Raw genomic sequence first — 26,566 nt, 5'->3', positions numbered from 1 at the left:
TGAGTTTAAAAGGCTGCTGTTGATAACAAGGGCATTTGCTAAATAGATGGTGTGTGTGCAACAATATACTGAAAGGTCAATTATATTGTGCAGCTTATCTCACCACCTGTAGTTATTTAGGTGAAAGCTCCAAAATGCTTGCCTAATATGTCTGTTTATCCAAAAGGAAGTATAGAGGGAGAGCTAGATAGATAGCATTGCATTACATTACATGGCAATGCAATGCACAGTTGCTGAAGTTGAACCAAAATGAGCTTGTCATCTGGCTTCTGCAACTTTTAACATGAAAAATCCAATGAGGAGAAGAAAAGCAAAGCCAAAGAGTCCATCCCAAAATCCGACAAACAAGCCAAATGAACAAAAAGCATTGAATTCAATTCTTTCTGATTTTAGAAACTGCATTAAAGAAGGGGTGCACCGGTCCTGGAGATACTGCAATACCAGGTCAATGCGTGGAGTGGACAGAGCAAGCTCTTTTTCCATCTCCCTGTTCTAAAAATCCATTTAATATATGGTCCCCAGATAGGGGACGTATCAGATATTAAACTGATAAGAACAGATACTACACTTGATCTTAGCCAAAAGGCCGAGAAGCGATAACCAGAATTGGTTTCCGACTACGGTGCCACCCAAGGATTCTGAAAAGTCCATTTGTGGAGATGGCCACCTGGACTCCCGTTAAGAAGACATGCTGTCAACCTCTAGATCCCTCACATGCCTGCACTTTTCGGCTTGCTGCTGCTGCAATCCACGCGTTTTAGATCTGCATAACTCCACCTCTTTTAGCACAGTACCCTCAACCCCCGGCTGTTCCCACCCGCCTCAACACCGTTGGAAGGGAGGAGAACCAATTAAGGCGGGGGGGGGGGTGGAACGAGCAGCTGTCTACCCTTAGCAGGAGGGTTGCTGATTAATTACCTCTCCTGCTGCTGCTGCTGCTGCTGGCTGTCCAGCAGCAGACTGAAGGTGGCTGCTGCTGTGCGCAGGTATATAAAGGCTCAGAGCCTATTATGACACGCGCAGCCAGCGTTCCATTGCCACATTCCGTCTACTGCAGGCGGGATACCTGGATGGCTGAATGTCACTGAGAAGCTCACAGAGACCGCCATAAGCAACAGTTTAAAAGAATGCCACAGACTAATCAACCAAACTTTTTGGGTTGGTTTCTCTTTTATAGTCTGCAGGCATTAAATGAAAGAAGTCAGTGTTCCAGCAGAGGGAGACAACGTTTCATAAAAGGCATTGTAGCAAACCAAAAAAGAAATTTTAAGCGCAGCAGAGTAACCAGCTCACATACCTGTTAGCTCAGGTGAGTTTAAAAGGCTGCTGTTGATAACAAGGGCATTTGCTAAATAGATGGTGTGTGTGCAACAATATACTGAAAGGTCAATTATATTGTGCAGCTTATCTCACCACCTGTAGTTATTTAGGTGAAAGCTCCAAAATGCTTGCCTAATATGTCTGTTTATCCAAAAGGAAGAATAGAGGGAGAGCTAGATAGATAGCATTGCATTACATTACATGGCAATGCAATGCACAGTTGCTGAAGTTGAACCAAAATGAGCTTGTCATCTGGCTTCTGCAACTTTTAACATGAAAAATCCAATGAGGAGAAGAAAAGCAAAGCCAAAGAGTCCATCCCAAAATCCGACAAACAAGCCAAATGAACAAAAAGCATTGAATTCAATTCTTTCTGATTTTAGAAACTGCATTAAAGAAGGGGTGCACCGGTCCTGGAGATACTGCAATGCCAGGTCAATGCGTGGAGTGGACAGAGCAAGCTCTTTTTCCATCTCCCTGTTCTAAAAATCCATTTAATATATGGTCCCCAGATAGGGGACGTATCAGATATTAAACTGATAAGAACAGATACTACACTTGATCTTAGCCAAAAGGCCGAGAAGCGATAACCAGAATTGGTTTCCGACTACGGTGCCACCCAAGGATTCTGAAAAGTCCATTTGTGGAGATGGCCACCTGGACTCCCGTTAAGAAGACATGCTGTCAACCTCTAGATCCCTCACATGCCTGCACTTTTCGGCTTGCTGCTGCTGCAATCCACGCGTTTTAGATCTGCATAACTCCACCTCTTTTAGCACAGTACCCTCAACCCCCGGCTGTTCCCACCCGCCTCAACACCGTTGGAAGGGAGGAGAACCAATTAAGGCGGGGGGGGGGGGGGTGGAACGAGCAGCTGTCTACCCTTAGCAGGAGGGTTGCTGATTAATTACCTCTCCTGCTGCTGCTGCTGCTGCTGGCTGTCCAGCAGCAGACTGAAGGTGGCTGCTGCTGTGCGCAGGTATATAAAGGCTCAGAGCCTATTATGACACGCGCAGCCAGCGTTCCATTGCCACATTCCGTCTACTGCAGGCGGGATACCTGGATGGCTGAATGTCACTGAGAAGCTCACAGAGACCGCCATAAGCAACAGTTTAAAAGAATGCCACAGACTAATCAACCAAACTGTTTGGGTTGGTTTCTCTTTTATAGTCTGCAGGCATTAAATGAAAGAAGTCAGTGTTCCAGCAGAGGGAGACAACGTTTCAGAAAAGGCATTGTAGCAAACCAAAAAAGAAATTTTAAGCGCAGCAGAGTAACCAGCTCACATACCTGTTAGCTCAGGTGAGTTTAAAAGGCTGCTGTTGATTACAAGGGCATTTGCTAAATAGATGGTGTGTGTGCAACAATATACTGAAAGGTCAATTATATTGTGCAGCTTATCTCACCACCTGTAGTTATTTAGGTGAAAGCTCCAAAATGCTTGCCTAATATGTCTGTTTATCCAAAAGGAAGTATAGAGGGAGAGCTAGATAGATAGCATTGCATTACATTACATGGCAATGCAATGCACAGTTGCTGAAGTTGAACCAAAATGAGCTTGTCATCTGGCTTCTGCAACTTTTAACATGAAAAATCCAATGAGGAGAAGAAAAGCAAAGCCAAAGAGTCCATCCCAAACTCCGACAAACAAGCCAAATGAACAAAAAGCATTGAATTCAATTCTTTCTGATTTTAGAAACTGCATTAAAGAAGGGGTGCACCGGTCCTGGAGATACTGCAATACCAGGTCAATGCGTGGAGTGGACAGAGCAAGCTCTTTTTCCATCTCCCTGTTCTAAAAATCCATTTAATATATGGTCCCCAGATAGGGGACGTATCAGATATTAAACTGATAAGAACAGATACTACACTTGATCTTAGCCAAAAGGCCGAGAAGCGATAACCAGAATTGGTTTCCGACTACGGTGCCACCCAAGGATTCTGAAAAGTCCATTTGTGGAGATGGCCACCTGGACTCCCGTTAAGAAGACATGCTGTCAACCTCTAGATCCCTCACATGCCTGCACTTTTCGGCTTGCTGCTGCTGCAATCCACGCGTTTTAGATCTGCATAACTCCACCTCTTTTAGCACAGTACCCTCAACCCCCGGCTGTTCCCACCCGCCTCAACACCGTTGGAAGGGAGAAGAACCAATTAAGGCGGGGGGGGGGGGGTGGAACGAGCAGCTGTCTACCCTTAGCAGGAGGGTTGCTGATTAATTACCTCTCCTGCTGCTGCTGCTGCTGCTGGCTGTCCAGCAGCAGACTGAAGGTGGCTGCTGCTGTGCGCAGGTATATAAAGGCTCAGAGCCTATTATGACACGCGCAGCCAGCGTTCCATTGCCACATTCCGTCTACTGCAGGCGGGATACCTGGATGGCTGAATGTCACTGAGAAGCTCACAGAGACCGCCATAAGCAACAGTTTAAAAGAATGCCACAGACTAATCAACCAAACTTTTTGGGTTGGTTTCTCTTTTATAGTCTGCAGGCATTAAATGAAAGAAGTCAGTGTTCCAGCAGAGGGAGACAACGTTTCAGAAAAGGCATTGTAGCAAACCAAAAAAGAAATTTTAAGCGCAGCAGAGTAACCAGCTCACATACCTGTTAGCTCAGGTGAGTTTAAAAGGCTGCTGTTGATAACAAGGGCATTTGCTAAATAGATGGTGTGTGTGCAACAATATACTGAAAGGTCAATTATATTGTGCAGCTTATCTCACCACCTGTAGTTATTTAGGTGAAAGCTCCAAAATGCTTGCCTAATATGTCTGTTTATCCAAAAGGAAGTATAGAGGGAGAGCTAGATAGATAGCATTGCATTACATTACATGGCAATGCAATGCACAGTTGCTGAAGTTGAACCAAAATGAGCTTGTCATCTGGCTTCTGCAACTTTTAACATGAAAAATCCAATGAGGAGAAGAAAAGCAAAGCCAAAGAGTCCATCCCAAAATCCGACAAACAAGCCAAATGAACAAAAAGCATTGAATTCAATTCTTTCTGATTTTAGAAACTGCATTAAAGAAGGGGTGCACCGGTCCTGGAGATACTGCAATACCAGGTCAATGCGTGGAGTGGACAGAGCAAGCTCTTTTTCCATCTCCCTGTTCTAAAAATCCATTTAATATATGGTCCCCAGATAGGGGACGTATCAGATATTAAACTGATAAGAACAGATACTACACTTGATCTTAGCCAAAAGGCCGAGAAGCGATAACCAGAATTGGTTTCCGACTACGGTGCCACCCAAGGATTCTGAAAAGTCCATTTGTGGAGATGGCCACCTGGACTCCCGTTAAGAAGACATGCTGTCAACCTCTAGATCCCTCACATGCCTGCACTTTTCGGCTTGCTGCTGCTGCAATCCACGCGTTTTAGATCTGCATAACTCCACCTCTTTTAGCACAGTACCCTCAACCCCCGGCTGTTCCCACCCGCCTCAACACCGTTGGAAGGGAGGAGAACCAATTAAGGCGGGGGGGGGGGGGGTGGAACGAGCAGCTGTCTACCCTTATCAGGAGGGTTGCTGATTAATTACCTCTCCTGCTGCTGCTGCTGCTGCTGGCTGTCCAGCAGCAGACTGAAGGTGGCTGCTGCTGTGCGCAGGTATATAAAGGCTCAGAGCCTATTATGACACGCGCAGCCAGCGTTCCATTGCCACATTCCGTCTACTGCAGGCGGGATACCTGGATGGCTGAATGTCACTGAGAAGCTCACAGAGACCGCCATAAGCAACAGTTTAAAAGAATGCCACAGACTAATCAACCAAACTTTTTGGGTTGGTTTCTCTTTTATAGTCTGCAGGCATTAAATGAAAGAAGTCAGTGTTCCAGCAGAGGGAGACAACGTTTCAGAAAAGGCATTGTAGCAAACCAAAAAAGAAATTTTAAGCGCAGCAGAGTAACCAGCTCACATACCTGTTAGCTCAGGTGAGTTTAAAAGGCTGCTGTTGATAACAAGGGCATTTGCTAAATAGATGGTGTGTGTGCAACAATATACTGAAAGGTCAATTATATTGTGCAGCTTATCTCACCACCTGTAGTTATTTAGGTGAAAGCTCCAAAATGCTTGCCTAATATGTCTGTTTATCCAAAAGGAAGTATAGAGGGAGAGCTAGATAGATAGCATTGCATTACATTACATGGCAATGCAATGCACAGTTGCTGAAGTTGAACCAAAATGAGCTTGTCATCTGGCTTCTGCAACTTTTAACATGAAAAATCCAATGAGGAGAAGAAAAGCAAAGCCAAAGAGTCCATCCCAAAATCCGACAAACAAGCAAAATGAACAAAAAGCATTGAATTCAATTCTTTCTGATTTTAGAAACTGCATTAAAGAAGGGGTGCACCGGTCCTGGAGATACTGCAATACCAGGTCAATGCGTGGAGTGGACAGAGCAAGCTCTTTTTCCATCTCCCTGTTCTAAAAATCCATTTAATATATGGTCCCCAGATAGGGGACGTATCAGATATTAAACTGATAAGAACAGATACTACACTTGATCTTAGCCAAAAGGCCGAGAAGCGATAACCAGAATTGGTTTCCGACTACGGTGCCACCCAAGGATTCTGAAAAGTCCATTTGTGGAGATGGCCACCTGGACTCCCGTTAAGAAGACATGCTGTCAACCTCTAGATCCCTCACATGCCTGCACTTTTCGGCTTGCTGCTGCTGCAATCCACGCGTTTTAGATCTGCATAACTCCACCTCTTTTAGCACAGTACCCTCAACCCCCGGCTGTTCCCACCCGCCTCAACACCGTTGGAAGGGAGGAGAACCAATTAAGGCGGGGGGGGGGGGGGGTGGAACGAGCAGCTGTCTACCCTTAGCAGGAGGGTTGCTGATTAATTACCTCTCCTGCTGCTGCTGCTGCTGCTGGCTGTCCAGCAGCAGACTGAAGGTGGCTGCTGCTGTGCGCAGGTATATAAAGGCTCAGAGCCTATTATGACACGCGCAGCCAGCGTTCCATTGCCACATTCCGTCTACTGCAGGCGGGATACCTGGATGGCTGAATGTCACTGAGAAGCTCACAGAGACCGCCATAAGCAACAGTTTAAAAGAATGCCACAGACTAATCAACCAAACTTTTTGGGTTGGTTTCTCTTTTATAGTCTGCAGGCATTAAATGAAAGAAGTCAGTGTTCCAGCAGAGGGAGACAACGTTTCAGAAAAGGCATTGTAGCAAACCAAAAAAGAAATTTTAAGCGCAGCAGAGTAACCAGCTCACATAACTGTTAGCTCAGGTGAGTTTAAAAGGCTGCTGTTGATAACAAGGGCATTTGCTAAATAGATGGTGTGTGTGCAACAATATACTGAAAGGTCAATTATATTGTGCAGCTTATCTCACCACCTGTAGTTATTTAGGTGAAAGCTCCAAAATGCTTGCCTAATATGTCTGTTTATCCAAAAGGAAGTATAGAGGGAGAGCTAGATAGATAGCATTGCATTACATTACATGGCAATGCAATGCACAGTTGCTGAAGTTGAACCAAAATGAGCTTGTCATCTGGCTTCTGCAACTTTTAACATGAAAAATCCAATGAGGAGAAGAAAAGCAAAGCCAAAGAGTCCATCCCAAAATCCGACAAACAAGCCAAATGAACAAAAAGCATTGAATTCAATTCTTTCTGATTTTAGAAACTGCATTAAAGAAGGGGTGCACCGGTCCTGGAGATACTGCAATACCAGGTCAATGCGTGGAGTGGACAGAGCAAGCTCTTTTTCCATCTCCCTGTTCTAAAAATCCATTTAATATATGGTCCCCAGATAGGGGACGTATCAGATATTAAACTGATAAGAACAGATACTACACTTGATCTTAGCCAAAAGGCCGAGAAGCGATAACCAGAATTGGTTTCCGACTACGGTGCCACCCAAGGATTCTGAAAAGTCCATTTGTGGAGATGGCCACCTGGACTCCCGTTAAGAAGACATGCTGTCAACCTCTAGATCCCTCACATGCCTGCACTTTTCGGCTTGCTGCTGCTGCAATCCACGCGTTTTAGATCTGCATAACTCCACCTCTTTTAGCACAGTACCCTCAACCCCCGGCTGTTCCCACCCGCCTCAACACCGTTGGAAGGGAGGAGAACCAATTAAGGCGGGGGGGGGGGGTGAAACGAGCAGCTGTCTACCCTTAGCAGGAGGGTTGCTGATTAATTACCTCTCCTGCTGCTGCTGCTGCTGCTGGCTGTCCAGCAGCAGACTGAAGGTGGCTGCTGCTGTGCGCAGGTATATAAAGGCTCAGAGCCTATTATGACACGCGCAGCCAGCGTTCCATTGCCACATTCCGTCTACTGCAGGCGGGATACCTGGATGGCTGAATGTCACTGAGAAGCTCACAGAGACCGCCATAAGCAACAGTTTAAAAGAATGCCACAGACTAATCAACCAAACTTTTTGGGTTGGTTTCTCTTTTATAGTCTGCAGGCATTAAATGAAAGAAGTCAGTGTTCCAGCAGAGGGAGACAACGTTTCAGAAAAGGCATTGTAGCAAACCAAAAAAGAAATTTTAAGCGCAGCAGAGTAACCAGCTCACATACCTGTTAGCTCAGGTGAGTTTAAAAGGCTGCTGTTGATAACAAGGGCATTTGCTAAATAGATGGTGTGTGTGCAACAATATACTGAAAGGTCAATTATATTGTGCAGCTTATCTCACCACCTGTAGTTATTTAGGTGAAAGCTCCAAAATGCTTGCCTAATATGTCTGTTTATCCAAAAGGAAGTATAGAGGGAGAGCTAGATAGATAGCATTGCATTACATTACATGGCAATGCAATGCACAGTTGCTGAAGTTGAACCAAAATGAGCTTGTCATCTGGCTTCTGCAACTTTTAACATGAAAAATCCAATGAGGAGAAGAAAAGCAAAGCCAAAGAGTCCATCCCAAAATCCGACAAACAAGCAAAATGAACAAAAAGCATTGAATTCAATTCTTTCTGATTTTAGAAACTGCATTAAAGAAGGGGTGCACCGGTCCTGGAGATACTGCAATACCAGGTCAATGCGTGGAGTGGACAGAGCAAGCTCTTTTTCCATCTCCCTGTTCTAAAAATCCATTTAATATATGGTCCCCAGATAGGGGACGTATCAGATATTAAACTGATAAGAACAGATACTACACTTGATCTTAGCCAAAAGGCCGAGAAGCGATAACCAGAATTGGTTTCCGACTACGGTGCCACCCAAGGATTCTGAAAAGTCCATTTGTGGAGATGGCCACCTGGACTCCCGTTAAGAAGACATGCTGTCAACCTCTAGATCCCTCACATGCCTGCACTTTTCGGCTTGCTGCTGCTGCAATCCACGCGTTTTAGATCTGCATAACTCCACCTCTTTTAGCACAGTACCCTCAACCCCCGGCTGTTCCCACCCGCCTCAACACCGTTGGAAGGGAGGAGAACCAATTAAGGCGGGGGGGGGGGGGGGGAACGAGCAGCTGTCTACCCTTAGCAGGAGGGTTGCTGATTAATTACCTCTCCTGCTGCTGCTGCTGCTGCTGGCTGTCCAGCAGCAGACTGAAGGTGGCTGCTGCTGTGCGCAGGTATATAAAGGCTCAGAGCCTATTATGACACGCGCAGCCAGCGTTCCATTGCCACATTCCGTCTACTGCAGGCGGGATACCTGGATGGCTGAATGTCACTGAGAAGCTCACAGAGACCGCCATAAGCAACAGTTTAAAAGAATGCCACAGACTAATCAACCAAACTTTTTGGGTTGGTTTCTCTTTTATAGTCTGCAGGCATTAAATGAAAGAAGTCAGTGTTCCAGCAGAGGGAGACAACGTTTCAGAAAAGGCATTGTAGCAAACCAAAAAAGAAATTTTAAGCGCAGCAGAGTAACCAGCTCACATACCTGTTAGCTCAGGTGAGTTTAAAAGGCTGCTGTTGATAACAAGGGCATTTGCTAAATAGATGGTGTGTGTGCAACAATATACTGAAAGGTCAATTATATTGTGCAGCTTATCTCACCACCTGTAGTTATTTAGGTGAAAGCTCCAAAATGCTTGCCTAATATGTCTGTTTATCCAAAAGGAAGTATAGAGGGAGAGCTAGATAGATAGCATTGCATTACATTACATGGCAATGCAATGCACAGTTGCTGAAGTTGAACCAAAATGAGCTTGTCATCTGGCTTCTGCAACTTTTAACATGAAAAATCCAATGAGGAGAAGAAAAGCAAAGCCGAAGAGTCCATCCCAAAATCCGACAAACAAGCCAAATGAACAAAAAGCATTGAATTCAATTCTTTCTGATTTTAGAAACTGCATTAAAGAAGGGGTGCACCGGTCCTGGAGATACTGCAATACCAGGTCAATGCGTGGAGTGGACAGAGCAAGCTCTTTTTCCATCTCCCTGTTCTAAAAATCCATTTAATATATGGTCCCCAGATAGGGGACGTATCAGATATTAAACTGATAAGAACAGATGCTACACTTGATCTTAGCCAAAAGGCCGAGAAGCGATAACCAGAATTGGTTTCCGACTACGGTGCCACCCAAGGATTCTGAAAAGTCCATTTGTGGAGATGGCCACCTGGACTCCCGTTAAGAAGACATGCTGTCAACCTCTAGATCCCTCACATGCCTGCACTTTTCGGCTTGCTGCTGCTGCAATCCACGCGTTTTAGATCTGCATAACTCCACCTCTTTTAGCACAGTACCCTCAACCCCCGGCTGTTCCCACCCGCCTCAACACCGTTGGAAGGGAGGAGAACCAATTAAGGCGGGGGGGGGGTGGAACGAGCAGCTGTCTACCCTTAGCAGGAGGGTTGCTGATTAATTACCTCTCCTCCTGCTGCTGCTGCTGCTGCTGGCTGTCCAGCAGCAGACTGAAGGTGGCTGCTGCTGTGCGCAGGTATATAAAGGCTCAGAGCCTATTATGACACGCGCAGCCAGCGTTCCATTGCCACATTCCGTCTACTGCAGGCGGGATACCTGGATGGCTGAATGTCACTGAGAAGCTCACAGAGACCGCCATAAGCAACAGTTTAAGAGAATGCCACAGACTAATCAACCAAACTTTTTGGGTTGGTTTCTCTTTTATAGTCTGCAGGCATTAAATGAAAGAAGTCAGTGTTCCAGCAGAGGGAGACAACGTTTCAGAAAAGGCATTGTAGCAAACCAAAAAAGAAATTTTAAGCGCAGCAGAGTAACCAGCTCACATACCTGTTAGCTCAGGTGAGTTTAAAAGGCTGCTGTTGATAACAAGGGCATTTGCTAAATAGATGGTGTGTGTGCAACAATATACTGAAAGGTCAATTATATTGTGCAGCTTATCTCACCACCTGTAGTTATTTAGGTGAAAGCTCCAAAATGCTTGCCTAATATGTCTGTTTATCCAAAAGGAAGTATAGAGGGAGAGCTAGATAGATAGCATTGCATTACATTACATGGCAATGCAATGCACAGTTGCTGAAGTTGAACCAAAATGAGCTTGTCATCTGGCTTCGGCAACTTTTAACATGAAAAATCCAATGAGGAGAAGAAAAGCAAAGCCAAAGAGTCCATCCCAAAATCCGACAAACAAGCCAAATGAACAAAAAGCATTGAATTCAATTCTTTCTGATTTTAGAAACTGCATTAAAGAAGGGGTGCACCGGTCCTGGAGATACTGCAATACCAGGTCAATGCGTGGAGTGGACAGAGCAAGCTCTTTTTCCATCTCCCTGTTCTAAAAATCCATTTAATATATGGTCCCCAGATAGGGGACGTATCAGATATTAAACTGATAAGAACAGATACTACACTTGATCTTAGCCAAAAGGCCGAGAAGCGATAACCAGAATTGGTTTCCGACTACGGTGCCACCCAAGGATTCTGAAAAGTCCATTTGTGGAGATTGCCACCTGGACTCCCGTTAAGAAGACATGCTGTCAACCTCTAGATCCCTCACATGCCTGCACTTTTCGGCTTGCTGCTGTTGCAATCCACGCGTTTTAGATCTGCATAACTCCACCTCTTTTAGCACAGTACCCTCAACCCCCGGCTGTTCCCACCCGCCTCAACACCGTTGGAAGGGAGGAGAACCAATTAAGGCGGGGGGGGGGGTGGAACGAGCAGCTGTCTACCCTTAGCAGGAGGGTTGCTGATTAATTACCTCTCCTGCTGCTGCTGCTGCTGCTGGCTGTCCAGCAGCAGACTGAAGGTGGCTGCTGCTGTGCGCAGGTATATAAAGGCTCAGAGCCTATTATGACACGCGCAGCCAGCGTTCCATTGCCACATTCCGTCTACTGCAGGCGGGATACCTGGATGGCTGAATGTCACTGAGAAGCTCACAGAGACCGCCATAAGCAACAGTTTAAAAGAATGCCACAGACTAATCAACCAAACTTTTTGGGTTGGTTTCTCTTTTATAGTCTGCAGGCATTAAATGAAAGAAGTCAGTGTTCCAGCAGAGGGAGACAACGTTTCAGAAAAGGCATTGTAGCAAACCAAAAAATAAATTTTAAGCGCAGCAGAGTAACCAGCTCACATACCTGTTAGCTCAGGTGAGTTTAAAAGGCTGCTGTTGATAACAAGGGCATTTGCTAAATAGATGGTGTGTGTGCAACAATATACTGAAAGGTCAATTATATTGTGCAGCTTATCTCACCACCTGTAGTTATTTAGGTGAAAGCTCCAAAATGCTTGCCTAATATGTCTGTTTATCCAAAAGGAAGTATAGAGGGAGAGCTAGATAGATAGCATTGCATTACATTACATGGCAATGCAATGCACAGTTGCTGAAGTTGAACCAAAATGAGCTTGTCATCTGGCTTCTGCAACTTTTAACATGAAAAATCCAATGAGGAGAAGAAAAGCAAAGCCAAAGAGTCCATCCCAAAATCCGACAAACAAGCCAAATGAACAAAAAGCATTGAATTCAATTCTTTCTGATTTTAGAAACTGCATTAAAGAAGGGGTGCACCGGTCCTGGAGATACTGCAATACCAGGTCAATGCGTGGAGTGGACAGAGCAAGCTCTTTTTCCATCTCCCTGTTCTAAAAATCCATTTAATATATGGTCCCCAGATAGGGGACGTATCAGATATTAAACTGATAAGAGCAGATACTACACTTGATCTTAGCCAAAAGGCCGAGAAGCGATAACCAGAATTGGTTTCCGACTACTGTGCCACCCAAGGATTCTGAAAAGTCCATTTGTGGAGATGGCCACCTGGACTCCCGTTAAGAAGACATGCTGTCAACCTCTAGATCCCTCACATGCCTGCACTTTTCGGCTTGCTGCTGCTGCAATCCACGCGTTTTAGATCTGCATAACTCCACCTCTTTTAGCACAGTACCCTCAACCCCCGGCTGTTCCCACCCGCCTCAACACCGTTGGAAGGGAGGAGAACCAATTAAGGCGGGGGGGGGGGGGTGGAACGAGCAGCTGTCTACCCTTAGCAGGAGGGTTGCTGATTAATTACCTCTCCTCCTGCTGCTGCTGCTGCTGCTGGCTGTCCAGCAGCAGACTGAAGGTGGCTGCTGCTGTGCGCAGGTATATAAAGGCTCAGAGCCTATTATGACACGCGCAGCCAGCGTTCCATTGCCACATTCCGTCTACTGCAGGCGGGATACCTGGATGGCTGAATGTCACTGAGAAGCTCACAGAGACCGCCATAAGCAACAGTTTAAGAGAATGCCACAGACTAATCAACCAAACTTTTTGGGTTGGTTTCTCTTTTATAGTCTGCAGGCATTAAATGAAAGAAGTCAGTGTTCCAGCAGAGGGAGACAACGTTTCAGAAAAGGCATTGTAGCAAACCAAAAAAGAAATTTTAAGCGCAGCAGAGTAACCAGCTCACATACCTGTTAGCTCAGGTGAGTTTAAAAGGCTGCTGTTGATAACAAGGGCATTTGCTAAATAGATGGTGTGTGTGCAACAATATACTGAAAGGTCAATTATATTGTGCAGCTTATCTCACCACCTGTAGTTATTTAGGTGAAAGCTCCAAAATGCTTGCCTAATATGTCTGTTTATCCAAAAGGAAGTATAGAGGGAGAGCTAGATAGATAGCATTGCATTACATTACATGGCAATGCAATGCACAGTTGCTGAAGTTGAACCAAAATGAGCTTGTCATCTGGCTTCGGCAACTTTTAACATGAAAAATCCAATGAGGAGAAGAAAAGCAAAGCCAAAGAGTCCATCCCAAAATCCGACAAACAAGCCAAATGAACAAAAAGCATTGAATTCAATTCTTTCTGATTTTAGAAACTGCATTAAAGAAGGGGTGCACCGGTCCTGGAGATACTGCAATACCAGGTCAATGCGTGGAGTGGACAGAGCAAGCTCTTTTTCCATCTCCCTGTTCTAAAAATCCATTTAATATATGGTCCCCAGATAGGGGACGTATCAGATATTAAACTGATAAGAACAGATACTACACTTGATCTTAGCCAAAAGGCCGAGAAGCGATAACCAGAATTGGTTTCCGACTACGGTGCCACCCAAGGATTCTGAAAAGTCCATTTGTGGAGATTGCCACCTGGACTCCCGTTAAGAAGACATGCTGTCAACCTCTAGATCCCTCACATGCCTGCACTTTTCGGCTTGCTGCTGTTGCAATCCACGCGTTTTAGATCTGCATAACTCCACCTCTTTTAGCACAGTACCCTCAACCCCCGGCTGTTCCCACCCGCCTCAACACCGTTGGAAGGGAGGAGAACCAATTAAGGCGGGGGGGGGGGTGGAACGAGCAGCTGTCTACCCTTAGCAGGAGGGTTGCTGATTAATTACCTCTCCTGCTGCTGCTGCTGGCTGTCCAGCAGCAGACTGAAGGTGGCTGCTGCTGTGCGCAGGTATATAAAGGCTCAGAGCCTATTATGACACGCGCAGCAAGCGTTCCATTGCCACATTCCGTCTACTGCAGGCGGGATACCTGGATGGCTGAATGTCACTGAGAAGCTCACAGAGACCGCCATAAGCAACAGTTTAAAAGAATGCCACAGACTAATCAACCAAACTTTTTGGGTTGGTTTCTCTTTTATAGTCTGCAGGCATTAAATGAAAGAAGTCAGTGTTCCAGCAGAGGGAGACAACGTTTCAGAAAAGGCATTGTAGCAAACCAAAAAATAAATTTTAAGCGCAGCAGAGTAACCAGCTCACATACCTGTTAGCTCAGGTGAGTTTAAAAGGCTGCTGTTGATAACAAGGGCATTTGCTAAATAGATGGTGTGTGTGCAACAATATACTGAAAGGTCAATTATATTGTGCAGCTTATCTCACCACCTGTAGTTATTTAGGTGAAAGCTCCAAAATGCTTGCCTAATATGTCTGTTTATCCAAAAGGAAGTATAGAGGGAGAGCTAGATAGATAGCATTGCATTACATTACATGGCAATGCAATGCACAGTTGCTGAAGTTGAACCAAAATGAGCTTGTCATCTGGCTTCTGCAACTTTTAACATGAAAAATCCAATGAGGAGAAGAAAAGCAAAGCCAAAGAGTCCATCCCAAAATCCGACAAACAAGCCAAATGAACAAAAAGCATTGAATTCAATTCTTTCTGATTTTAGAAACTGCATTAAAGAAGGGGTGCACCGGTCCTGGAGATACTGCAATACCAGGTCAATGCGTGGAGTGGACAGAGCAAGCTCTTTTTCCATCTCCCTGTTCTAAAAATCCATTTAATATATGGTCCCCAGATAGGGGACGTATCAGATATTAAACTGATAAGAACAGATTTTTTGATTGAATATATCTTTTATTAGCACAAAAAATAAGTTAACAGACAGTGTACAGTGCCGCAGCCCAGTACACACAGAATTCTACATCATATTTACATAGCATGAGGATACGACGCACTAACTAGACACATCACACCCCTATGCTACACAAAACACTCAATCTGAAAGAAAAAGCATGTCAATCAATACAGTACGACGAATCGTGATAAGGGATGGGGATTGGGAAAAAGGGGATGGGGAGGGGAAAATCACAGGCCCAAAGCTTTATTGAAAGACAAGACATATAAGGGGAGAGGGGGAGGAGGGGTTTAGTCCTCATCCTCGTCCTCCGGACCGTCCACGATGGAATAGTCTCTGAGCCGGCTGTGGATCAGCCTGCGGCAGTCCTGGATGGACATCCTCTCCCTCCTCAAGATGAGCCGGTTCCTGGCGACCCAAACGGCATCCTTGAAGCAGTTCATAAGGCGCCAAGCCTCCTGGATGGCTCCGACGGTATGAACCCCAGGGAAGAGTCCGTAAAGCACAGAATGGTGCGATAGGCTCGCCCTGGGGACAGAGTTCCTCAGGTTGTCCTCAAGGGCAGTCAACAGGCGCTGTGCAAATCCGCAGTCCCAAAAAGTGTGCAAAGATGTTTCCGCCACGAAGGGGCACCTTGGGCAGTACCGGGTCTTGCACAGGTTCCGGGCATGCATGAATGACCGGACGGGCAGTCCGCCCTGAATCGCCATCCACGACAATTCCTTGTGCCCGTTCGTCAGCCTGTCAGACGACACATTTGTCCACACAGTCTCCAGCGTGTCCTGGTGAAGTCCTGTGATGTTCTCCACGTCATCCTTGGCTCTGATGAGCTTGTGGATAGTTTTGGGCTTCCACAAGTCGGGCTTGAGTCCCTCCAGTTGATGTTCCCCCACAAATCGAACGACGTCTCCGTAGAACCATGGCGTCGTCCAGTTGTAGGGGAAGGAGCTGTCCCACTTGTCCCAGCCGAGTCGCCTCCAAAGAGGAAGCAGGAAGAAGCGAGACATGGACCTGCCTGCGGAGCCATTCTTGACTTGCAAAGTCCGGCGGACACAATCACACACAAAAGAGGATCGCAGGAGGGTGGGGATATCTGGAACGCCCTTCCCACCCTTGCGAGGCTCCTTGTACATGACGGCCCGCCTGACTCTGTCCATCTTGGATCCCCAGACAAAGTGAAACACTGTCCTGGTAATGGCCCTGCACACAGTGACGTGTGGGGGCCAGGCCTGCGCCGTGTACTGCAAGTCGGGCAGGACCTCATTACGCAGGACGAGTGCCTTACCCTCACAAGTGAGGTGTCTGAGGCTCCAGAGTCCGATCCGTTGCTTCACCTTGGCCAAGCGTTCTTGCCAGGACTTGAGGGCCGCTCCTTCCTTCCCGAACCAGACTCCCAGCACCTTGAGGAAATCCGGTTGAATGTTGAAGGGAAAGGGGGCGGAGGAGGCCGGCTGCCAATCCCCGAAGAGCATGGCTTCCGACTTCCTACAGTTGACTTTGGCCCCTGAAGCCCGGCCGAACCTCTCACACGTCTGGACGAGGGCGTCGACTGAACCACGATCAGCGCAGAAGACGGTGACGTCGTCCATGTAGAGCGAGCACTTGACCTCGTGTCGTCCCGGACCCGGTGCGGTGATCCCTCTGATCTCTCCATTCTGCCGGATAGCCTCTGCGAAGAGTTCTATAACACAAACAAAAAGAAGAGGTGATAGAGGGCAGCCTTGTCTGACCCCAGAGAGGACAGGGAAGGGGTCAGTCTTCCAGCCGTTCACCAACACCGAGCTGTGGATATCAAAATACATCAGACGGACATACGAACAAAACATGTTACCCAAACCTAACCGGTGCAGAGCTCGGCCCATGAACTCGTGGGAAACCCGGTCGAAGGCCTTCTCCTGATCCAAGGAGACCAGGGCCGCGTGTGCGCGGCGGACCTTGATGTACTCGACCGTGTCCCGCACGAGAGCGAGGCTGTCTGCGATGCGACGTCCAGGGATGCCGCAGGTCTGGTCCGGGTGGATGATCCGTCCGATGACCGTCTTAAGTCGTGTCGCCATCGTCTTGGCCAGGATCTTGTAGTCCACGTTGAGCAGAGTGATGGGACGCCAATTCCTCAGGTCGCACCTCTCTCCCTTCCGCTTGTACAGGATCGTGACCATTCCTTCCCTCAAAGATGGAGGCATTCTACCCTCCACCACCATCTCCTCGTACAGGTCCAACAGGTCCGGACAGATGAGGTCTCCCAGCGCTACATAGAGCTCCGCTGGAAGACCATCACTGCCCGGGGTCCTGCCGGTCCTAAAGGATTTAGCGGCAGAGAGCAATTCGCCCACCATCAGAGGTTTGTCCAAGGCTGCCGTGCCTGCAGGATCAAGATGGTTAGTGATACCTGACAGGAACTTATCAGCAGCGTCGGGGTCGGTAGTCTTGTGGGAGTAGAGTTCGCTGTAGAAGTCGCTGACGACCCTCATCACGTCCTCCTTCCCACGTCGCATGTTTCCGCTCTCGTCTCGCAGCTCGTTCAGGGGCGTGTGACCGGCATGAAGTTTCCTGAAAAAGAATGAGTTACATTTCTCACCCTTCTCCAGATTCTCCACTTTGGAACGGAAGACGATTCGCTTGGACTCCTCCTCAAAGTGCCTTTTCAGGCTCTTCTTGGTCTCCTCCAGCTCCTCCCTCACGTCCCAGCCGCAGTGAAGAAGGTCCTGCAGCGACCGCAGCTCGCGCTGCAGCCCTCTGAAGTCCCTCCTCTTCTCACACGCCTGTTGTCGACCCTTGGCCTGAAAGAAACAGCGAAACTCAAGTTTAACATATTCCCACCAATCAGAGACTGTTTGGAAGCTACCCTTGTAGGACTGCCACATTGCGTAGGCTGCTCTCAGCTCCTCCACGACTTCATCCTGAGCCAGCAGAGCACAATTCAGCTTCCAGGAGCCGGGGCCGGACGGAACACCGTCGCCGAGGACACCTTGTAAGTGAATGGCTCTGTGGTCGGAGAAGAAGCAGGGGACCATCGAGTGCCTACTCTGCCTGACTGCCCGAGAGGTGAACACAAAGTCAATCCTGGAGCGGAGTGAGCCATCGGGTCGGCTCCACGAATAGTTCGTGGAGCCTCTCCCCATGGAGCCCACCACGTCCTGAAGAGAGGCCTCGGTTACCATCTCGATGAGCAGCTTGGACGTGATGTCCAACTTGGCAGATGTGCCAGAACTACGACCATCCTCCTCGATGGGGCAGTTGAAATCCCCGGCCATCACTAAGGTCCTGGTGGTGGCAAGCTGAAGCCGCAGGGTCTGGAAAAGCTCCAAACGCTCATTCTTCAGTGGGGACGCATACACGTTGATGAACCTGACAGGTTCTCCTGCCCAGTTGCCATCTACAACAAGAGCCCTGCCGCAGATGAGCTCCTGGACGGACTCAAGCGTGAATGCGCCCCCCCTGATCAGAATTGCGACCCCCGCAGACTTGCAGTCACCCCCACCGGACCAGTAGGATGGACCGTGGGACCACTCCCTGGCCAGATGTTTGAAGGACCTAGAGGAGGGAAGGGAACATTCCTGCAACATATAAACATCACACAACTGGGAAGTAAGGAAGGCATAAATAGTCTGACGTCTGAACTTGTCCTTGATGCTCCTGACTAGTGTTGAGCATTCCGATACTGAAATATCGGGTATCGGCCGATATTCACTGTATCGGAATTCCGATACTTAATTCCGATACTTTTATAATATCGAATACCGGAATCGGAAGTTCCCATAATGCCTGCGCTCTGCAGTGTCTGTGAAGGATGACAAGCTGGATGGCAGCGCTCAGCTGCGATCCAGCTTGTCATCAGAATGCCATCCCAGCGTGGGAGAATTCTGCTGATTGTTTAAAAGCCGGCGGGCGGTAAAAAGCCGCCGGCTTTTAAACAATCACACAGCCCCATACTGCTTCCCCGCAGCCTCCCACCCCGATCCTCCGCTCCCCTCGCCACCTCCAATCCCAATCGTAAATTAGGACCGGGCGGGGAGCGCAGCACCAAGGAGCGAAGGACCCGGGCGGGGAAGCCGGCAGTGAAAAGACTTCACCGCCGGCTTTCCCGTTCTGTGCTGCGCTTTCCCGCCGGTTATTTCAAATGAACAGCTGAGGTATCAGGTGATGCCGATCAGCTGTTCATTTGAAGTAGCCGCGGTGCCCTCAGAGGGTTCATGTGAGTTCATGCTTGACTGCATGAACTCACATGAACTTTCCCACGGCCGCACAGGTCAGCCTCACCTCCCAGACCCGTCATGATTAGTGTGTGCGGGGTGTGTGTGTGCGGGGTGTGTGTGTGTGCGGGGTGTGTGTGTGCGGGGTGTGTGTGTGTGCGGGGTGTGTGTGCGGGGTGTCTGTACGTGCAGGCAGACATAGGCCGATGTGACACTACTACTCCCATCGGCCTATGTCTGTCCCCCGTCCACTCGTGCCAGCAGGATCAGCTCGATGGGAGCAGTAGTTCCCATCAGCCTGATCCTGCTATATAAATTGCCCTACTGTGTCCCCAATAAATGTTAGATACATGTCATTGGTGGCCAGTGGTTACCTAAAAGAAATTAGTTTATACATTACCTGTCCCCGCCGATCGTCACCTAAAATAAAGTAAAAAATAAAAAACTACACTTATACTCACCTAGACACCTAATTCCCCGAAGCCATCGATCTCCTGTAATAAAATATAAAATAATAAACCACAACCTTATCCTTACCCCTCCGTAGCAGTCCACGAGTGTCCCACGAAGATCTCCAGTTCAGAGCAGCCACATAGAATGTGACCGCTCTGAACCGCTGCCGCCGCTAGAATGACGGGGCCGTAAGGGTTCACCAGAGTTAAGGCAGCGCTGCTCCGGTTAGCTGCTTTACGGCACTGCTGTATCGTGAGAAATTCCCACGGTACAGCACTGCCGTAAAGGAGGTCTCCGGAGCTGCGCTGCCTGAATGCACTCCGGTAACCTCAGTCAGTGGCTCCCGCTGCCGGGAGCGGACGTGTTCCCGGCAGCGTGAGCTTACAGCAGCCATGCACAGCTGTCACCATCTCCAGATGTGACAGCTGTGCATGGGAGATCAGCGCAGGAACGTGGACAGGTAACTATTTTTTTTTAGTAAACTAAGAATTAAATAAAATGGTGTTTTATTTCAAATAAATTATTTTTTTCTGGGTGTAGTGTGTTTTTTCTTTTTAACACTTTGTAGGTTAGTAATGGGGGTGTCTTATAGACACCCATCATTACTAACCTGGGCTTCATGGCAGCTGGCGCTGACATGAACCCCACCACTATTACCCCCTGCCACCGCACCAGGGCAGCGTGGAAGAGCGAGGCTAAGTGCCAGAATTGGCGCATCCTATGGATGCGCCATTTCTGGGGCGGCTGACGGCTGGTGTTTCTAGCCTGGGAGGGGGCCAATATTCATGGCACCCTTCCTGAGCTATTAATATCAGCCCCCAGCTGTCTGCCTAGCCTTTGCTAGCTATTAAAATAGGGGGGACCCCACGTCATTTTTTTGGGGGGGGTCCCCCATTTTAATAGCTAGTAAAGGCTAGGTATTCAGCTGGGGGCTGATATTAGTAGCCTGGGAAGCTCCGTGGGTTTTACCCCCTTCCCAGGCTTCAAACATCTGCCCCAGCCGTCTGCTTAACCTCCGCTAGAGACTAAAATTATGGGGGATCCCACGCCATTTTTTTTTAAAATAAATCCTTTATTTTAACACTAAATGACATTTGAGGACTTAATAAAGATGCAGTCCCTAAATTATTATTTATTTTTTAATAAATTTTTCCCAAAACTTTTGACGTGGGCTTCGCCATATTTTTGTATGCCAGCCAGGTACAGCATCCAGCTTCTATGAACGCGCCATTTTCCGGGGCGGCCGCGGACTGCAATTTTCAGCGGGGGGGGGGGGGCAGAAAGCTTGGGCCTCCCTGCGCTGCAGATTCCATCCCCCAGCTGCCTAGTTGTACCTGGCTGGACACAAAAATAGGGAGAAGCCCCACGTTTTTTTTTTTTTAATTATTTCATGAAATTCATGGAATAATTAAGAAAAAAAGGGCTTCCCTATATTGTTGTGTCTGGCCAGGTACAAATAGGCAGCTGGTGGTTGGGGGCAGCCCGTTCCTGCCTGCTGTACCTGGCTGGACACAAATATAGTGTGAAGCCCCACGTCAATTTTTTTTTAATTATTTCAGGAAATTCATGAAATAATTAAAAAAAAATTATGTGGGGCTTCGCCCTATATTTGTGTCCAGTCAGGTACAGCAGGCAGGAACGGGCTGCCCCCAACCACCAGCTGCCTATTTGTACCTGGCCGGACACAACAATATAGGGAAGCCCTTTTTTTCTTAATTATTCCATGAATTTCATGAAATAATAAAAAAAAAATTGACGTGGGGCTTCGCACTATATTTGTGTCCAGCCAGGTACAGCAGGCAGGAACGGGCTGCCCCCAACCACCAGCTGCCTATTTGTACCTGGTTGGACACAACAATATAGGGAAGCCCTTTTTTTCTTAATTATTTCATGAATTTCATGAAATAATTAAAAAAAAAAAATACGTGGAGCTTCGCCCTATTTTTGTGTCCAGCCAGATACAACTATGCAGCTGGGGGCTGGAATCCGCAGCGCAGGGAGACCCAAGCTTTCTGGGCCACCCCCGCTGCAAATTGCAGTCCGCAGCCGCCCCAGAAAATGGCGCGTTCATTGAAGCGCCATCTTCTGGCGCTGTACCCAACTCATCCAGGGCCCTGGTGCGGTGGCTCACTGGGTAATAAAGGGGTTAAGGCCAGCTTGGTATTATCAGCTGGCCCTAAGCCCAAAATTCATGGGGTCACGCCAATATTAGACATGACCACCATGAATTTCTAGTAAAGTATTTAAAAAAACACAACACCCAGAAAAAAGTCCTTTAATTGAAATAAACACACAATTCTTTATTGTTCTAAATTAAACCATACTTACCATCACGCCCATTCCAGCTGAAGCCAACGATCTCCTGCAATAAAAGTAAAATAATAAAGCAACCTCATCCTTACCTTTCCATGGCTCCCACGACAGCTTCAGCTCTGCTACATCGAGATGACAGGCTGGACCGCAGCAGAACGCTGCCATCCATCCTGTCATCCCGCAGACACAGAGAAGCACAGGCATGCTTGTGCTCCTCAATGTCTGGCTGTGACGGCATAAAGATGAGCCGAGGTCATGTCCAATGAACTCAGCTCACCTCATGTACGTCACTGACAGCGTGGGAAAATTCTCCTGCACTCAGCACTTCAGCGTGAGAATTTTCCCACACTGTCAGTGACGTGCATGAGGTGAGCTGAGTTCATTGGACATGACCTCACCTCATGTATGTCACTGACAGCGTGGGAGAATTCTCACGCTGAAGCGCTGAGTGCAGGAGAACTTTCCCACGCTGTCAGTGACGTGCATGAGGTGAGCTGAGTTCATTGGACATGAACTCGGCTCATCTGGATGACGTCACAGAGAGACACTGAGGAGCGCAAGCATGCCTGCCTTCTCAGTGTCTGCGGGATGACAGGATGGATGGCAGCGTTCTGCTGCGGTCCAGCCTGTCATCTCGATGTAGCAGAGCTGGAGCCGTCGTGGGAGCCATGGAAAGGTAAGGATGATGTTGCTTTATTATTTTTCTTTTATTGCAGGAGATCGTTGGCTTCAGCTGGAATGGGCGTGATGGTAAGTATGGTTTAATTTAGAACAATAAAGAATTGTGTCTTTATTTCAATTAAAGGACTTTACTCTGGGTGTTTGTGTTTTCTTTTAACTTTGACTATGGGGTTAGTAATGGGGGTGTCTTATAGACGCCTCTCCATTACTAACCTGGGCTTGATGTCAGCTGGCATTATAAGCTGACATCAACCCCAACCCTATTACCCCCTGCCACCGCACCAGGGCAGCGTGGAAGAGCGAGGCTAAGTGCCAGAATTGGCGCATCCTATGGATGCGCCATTTCTGGGGCGGCTGACGGCTGGTGTTTCTAGCCTGGGAGGGGGCCAATATTCATGGCACCCTTCCTGGGCTATTAATATCAGCCCCCAGCTGTCTGCCTAGCCTGTGCTAGCTATTAAATTAGGGGGGACCCCACGTTATTTTTTTGGGGGGGTTCCCCCATTTTAATAGCTAGTAAAGGCTAGGTATTCAGCTGGGGGCTGATATTAGTAGCCTGGGAAGCTCCGTGGGTATTACCCCCTTCCCAGGCTTCAAACATTTGCCCCAGCTGTCTGCTTAACCTCCGCTAGAGCCTAAAATTAAGGGGAACCCCACGCCAATTTTTTTTTTAAATAAATCCTTTATTTTAACACTAAATGACAAGTACAGTAATCAACACTGTCACTGTACTTCATATATATGTGACTGACATGTTTCTATCTATCTAATCTATGTGTGATTCTCTATTCTTTCTGTTCTAAATTGTCGGGTACAGATGCTGAATTGCCGGCCGGCTTTCTTAAAGAGACGGTGCATGAAAACACTATTATTTTTTTAAATAAATCCTTTACACTAAATGACAAGTACAGTAAGCAACACTGTCACTGTACTTCATATATATGTGACTGACATGTTTCTATCTATCTAATCTATGTGTGAAGCTCTATTCTTTCTGTTATAAATTGTCGGGTACCGCTGCTGAATTGCCGGCCGGCTTTTTTAAAGAGACGGTGCACGAAAACACTAATATTTTTTTTAATAAATCCTTTACACTAAATGACAAGTACAGTAAGCAACACTGTCACTGTACTTCATATATATGTGACTGACATGTTTCTATCTATCTAATCTATGTGTGATGCTCTATTCTTTCTGTTGTAAATTGTCGGGTACCGGTGTATGCCGCTGATGAATTGCCGGCTTTTCATGTCATTCTACATTATTCTTAGTTGTTTTACTTCATGTAGAATTAACCTACAAGGAAAGAAAGGGTTTATTTTCATTCCGATATTTGTGTCCCATTGACTTGCATTGGTTTCCGGTATCGGAATCGGCGATATCCGATACTTTTTGGGTATCGGCCCGATCCAATCCGATACGATATTTCCTGATATCGGAAGGTATCGCTCAACACTACTCCTGACATTAATGGAAAATAAGTTAATATTAGCCATCATGTAGGGAAAAAAGAAAAAGTTAGCGCAGGCAATACACCTTAGTTACCACTCCGGTCGGGTAGTCCCTCGTCGGTGTTGACTGCTGGTGACGGGATCACCAGCAGGCCCTCTTCCTCCATCTGGTCAAGCAGCGCGGCCTCGATCTCGGCGACCACCAGTTCCTCCTCTTCTGGCTCGGCCACCAGGGTCTCAACCATGTGCTCCATCTCTTCTGGCTGAGGGAGGGTATCCTCCTTTTCGCCTACGAAATCCAGAATCTTCTTTTTGGAGGATTCAGTAGCAGGGCTGTCCTCCACCTTCCTCTTTCCCCGGGTTGGAACTGGGGAGACAAGAAGGGGAAAATCCTCCTCGGAATAGATAGCGGCGGGTGGAGGAAAGGTTAATTCCACCGCTACCATGGTCTGGGGAGGGAGAGTGGCTGCCGGGGCAGGGGAAAGGACACCTGCTGAGGAGTAGGGGAAGGAGGAAGAGGAAGTGGAATCCTCAGCAGGGGTGGCCGGGGTGGGGGGGGATTTGACGGGGGTGGCAGGGGGAGGGATCGAGAGAGGGGTGACAGAACTCTTACCCTCCTTTGACTTTTTCTTCTGCTTCGGAGCTGCTGGGACCGTCGCTGGGGCTTTGGCCACCGACTCCTTGACCGCTTTGGCCTTGGTCGTCTCAGCCTTGGCCGCTGGGGCCTTGGTCGTCGCGTCCTTGACCTTCACAGGCCTGGTCGTCGGGGCCTTGTCCTCCGGAGCTGGGGTTGTCGCAACCACCGATGCCCAGGATCTCTCACGCTTGGGGCAATCCTTGTACAGATGAGCCGCCAGCCCACACAGGTTGCAGGACGTCTTCTTCGGGCAGTCCTTCGAGCTGTGTCCCGTCACTCGACAAATCCTGCAGGCATCCTCCTTGCAGTCCTTCATCTCGTGGCCATTCTTGCCGCATCTCCTGCAGTTCCGCGGCATGTCCGGGTAATAGATGAGGCCGTAGGAGTTGCCCATGGAGAATGTCGGGGGCAGGTGCCGAAGTCCGTCTGAGTACGCCAGGTCCCTGTGAAGTCTAACGGTCACCGACCACTTACCTGTCCAGAAGCCGAGTCCATTCAGGATGTGAGAGGGTTCCTTCACAACCAAACAGAAGCGTCTCAGGAAGGTACAGATGTCTTGGCCTGGGGTGTGCGGGTTGCACATGGAGACCGTGATCCTCCTTTCGTCCCTCTGGATAGGGCAGCTACCTGTAAAGGCAGAGAAAGAATTATCCGGTCCTTTTGCGCTTACCATTTCCCAGAACCTCCTGCAGGTGTTCACAGTGGCGAAGGTGACGAAGAAGATCCCCGTCAAGAAGGTCTGGATGCTGAGGGTGTCCGACCTGGAGAAGCCTCGATCCAGCAGCATCTTCTGGCAGAACACGTCCGAGGACATGTCCGGCACCCTCCCATCCACTTCCTTCAGCTTCAGGGCCACCGTCTGCCGCATCCATGGCTCCAGGGCTGGAGCTTCGTGGCGGGGCTTCTGGGGTCCCTTCTGCTGGCCAGCCGTGGAGGCAGAGTCCTTGGGGTCAGAATCGGCTCCTGGCTGGGCCCTCCTGGCTGTCCCCTGCTCCAGGCTCTTCTTTTCGGCCTTCCTCGCAGCGCTTGCCATGGCTTTCCTCCTGCAGTTACTTCTTGGAGCTGGATCTGGAACTCTTCCTGGAATGGGTGGAGCTATGCAGATTCTTCTCCCGTCGTGTTCTGGACAAATTCCCCGAAAGGTCTTTGTCTCGATGATTTTCTTCCTCGAAGATTCCACAGGACAGTCCGATTCTTCTCCGAGTCTTCGTCTTCTTCTGGATTCTTTAGAGCTTCTTCCTCCCACCGATATCCGCCTTCCTTCTGCGATGTCAGCTGGGCTCCGAAGCTCTTCTCCTTCCGAGTTCGATCGCTCTCGTCAAGTGTAGATCGTAGCTCTTGTGTTCTTAAAAGAACAGATACTACACTTGATCTTAGCCAAAAGGCCGAGAAGCGATAACCAGAATTGGTTTCCGACTACGGTGCCACCCAAGGATTCTGAAAAGTCCATTTGTGGAGATGGCCACCTGGACTCCCGTTAAGAAGACATGCTGTCAACCTCTAGATCCCTCACATGCCTGCACTTTTCGGCTTGCTGCTGCTGCAATCCACGCGTTTTAGATCTGCATAACTCCACCTCTTTTAGCACAGTACCCTCAACCCCCGGCTGTTCCCACCCGCCTCAACACCGTTGGAAGGGAGGAGAACCAATTAAGGCGGGGGGGGGGGTGGAACGAGCAGCTGTCTACCCTTAGCAGGAGGGTTGCTGATTAATTACCTCTCCTGCTGCTGCTGCTGCTGGCTGTCCAGCAGCAGACTGAAGGTGGCTGCTGCTGTGCGCAGGTATATAAAGGCTCAGAGCCTATTATGACACGCGCAGCCAGCGTTCCA

At 48.1% G+C, this 26,566-nt stretch overlaps 12 non-coding genes and 1 pseudogene across 12 annotated transcripts; all 13 read right to left on the bottom strand.

Moving 5' to 3' along the window:
• Nucleotides 1-407: 407 nt before the first annotated feature.
• Nucleotides 408-598, bottom strand: LOC141180671 (U2 spliceosomal RNA). Its single transcript, XR_012256318.1, has one exon. It is a non-coding gene; the product is annotated as a U2 spliceosomal RNA (small nuclear RNA).
• A 1,119-nt stretch (nt 599-1,717) lies between these two features.
• LOC141181567 (U2 spliceosomal RNA) lies at nt 1,718-1,908 on the bottom strand. The gene has a single exon (XR_012257131.1). It is a non-coding gene; the product is annotated as a U2 spliceosomal RNA (small nuclear RNA).
• Nucleotides 1,909-3,030: 1,122 nt separating this feature from the next.
• On the bottom strand, nt 3,031-3,221 carry LOC141180669 (U2 spliceosomal RNA). Its single transcript, XR_012256317.1, has one exon. It is a non-coding gene; the product is annotated as a U2 spliceosomal RNA (small nuclear RNA).
• A 1,121-nt stretch (nt 3,222-4,342) lies between these two features.
• LOC141180668 (U2 spliceosomal RNA) lies at nt 4,343-4,533 on the bottom strand. Its single transcript, XR_012256316.1, has one exon. It is a non-coding gene; the product is annotated as a U2 spliceosomal RNA (small nuclear RNA).
• Nucleotides 4,534-5,655: 1,122 nt separating this feature from the next.
• On the bottom strand, nt 5,656-5,846 carry LOC141180667 (U2 spliceosomal RNA). Its single transcript, XR_012256315.1, has one exon. It is a non-coding gene; the product is annotated as a U2 spliceosomal RNA (small nuclear RNA).
• A 1,123-nt stretch (nt 5,847-6,969) lies between these two features.
• Nucleotides 6,970-7,160, bottom strand: LOC141180666 (U2 spliceosomal RNA). Its single transcript, XR_012256314.1, has one exon. It is a non-coding gene; the product is annotated as a U2 spliceosomal RNA (small nuclear RNA).
• Nucleotides 7,161-8,280: 1,120 nt separating this feature from the next.
• LOC141180665 (U2 spliceosomal RNA) lies at nt 8,281-8,471 on the bottom strand. The gene has a single exon (XR_012256313.1). It is a non-coding gene; the product is annotated as a U2 spliceosomal RNA (small nuclear RNA).
• A 1,121-nt stretch (nt 8,472-9,592) lies between these two features.
• LOC141181667 (U2 spliceosomal RNA) lies at nt 9,593-9,783 on the bottom strand. The gene has a single exon (XR_012257222.1). It is a non-coding gene; the product is annotated as a U2 spliceosomal RNA (small nuclear RNA).
• Nucleotides 9,784-10,904: 1,121 nt separating this feature from the next.
• LOC141180663 (U2 spliceosomal RNA) lies at nt 10,905-11,095 on the bottom strand. Its single transcript, XR_012256311.1, has one exon. It is a non-coding gene; the product is annotated as a U2 spliceosomal RNA (small nuclear RNA).
• Nucleotides 11,096-12,214: 1,119 nt separating this feature from the next.
• On the bottom strand, nt 12,215-12,405 carry LOC141181713 (U2 spliceosomal RNA). The gene has a single exon (XR_012257264.1). It is a non-coding gene; the product is annotated as a U2 spliceosomal RNA (small nuclear RNA).
• Nucleotides 12,406-13,529: 1,124 nt separating this feature from the next.
• Nucleotides 13,530-13,720, bottom strand: LOC141180662 (U2 spliceosomal RNA). Its single transcript, XR_012256310.1, has one exon. It is a non-coding gene; the product is annotated as a U2 spliceosomal RNA (small nuclear RNA).
• Nucleotides 13,721-14,833: 1,113 nt separating this feature from the next.
• On the bottom strand, nt 14,834-15,026 carry LOC141181911 (U2 spliceosomal RNA). The gene has a single exon (XR_012257440.1). It is a non-coding gene; the product is annotated as a U2 spliceosomal RNA (small nuclear RNA).
• Nucleotides 15,027-26,055: 11,029 nt separating this feature from the next.
• Nucleotides 26,056-26,133, bottom strand: LOC141182078 (U2 spliceosomal RNA; annotated as a pseudogene).
• Nucleotides 26,134-26,566: the final 433 nt, after the last annotated feature.

This window comes from Phyllobates terribilis, unplaced genomic scaffold (assembly GCF_046119375.1).
Source record: "Phyllobates terribilis strain yellow unplaced genomic scaffold, ASM4611937v1 Scaffold_34__1_contigs__length_13252353, whole genome shotgun sequence".
Lineage (NCBI taxonomy): Eukaryota > Metazoa > Chordata > Amphibia > Anura > Dendrobatidae > Phyllobates > Phyllobates terribilis.
The sequence above is the reverse complement of the archived record's forward strand: the minus strand, read 5'-3'. Positions and strand labels throughout refer to the sequence as shown.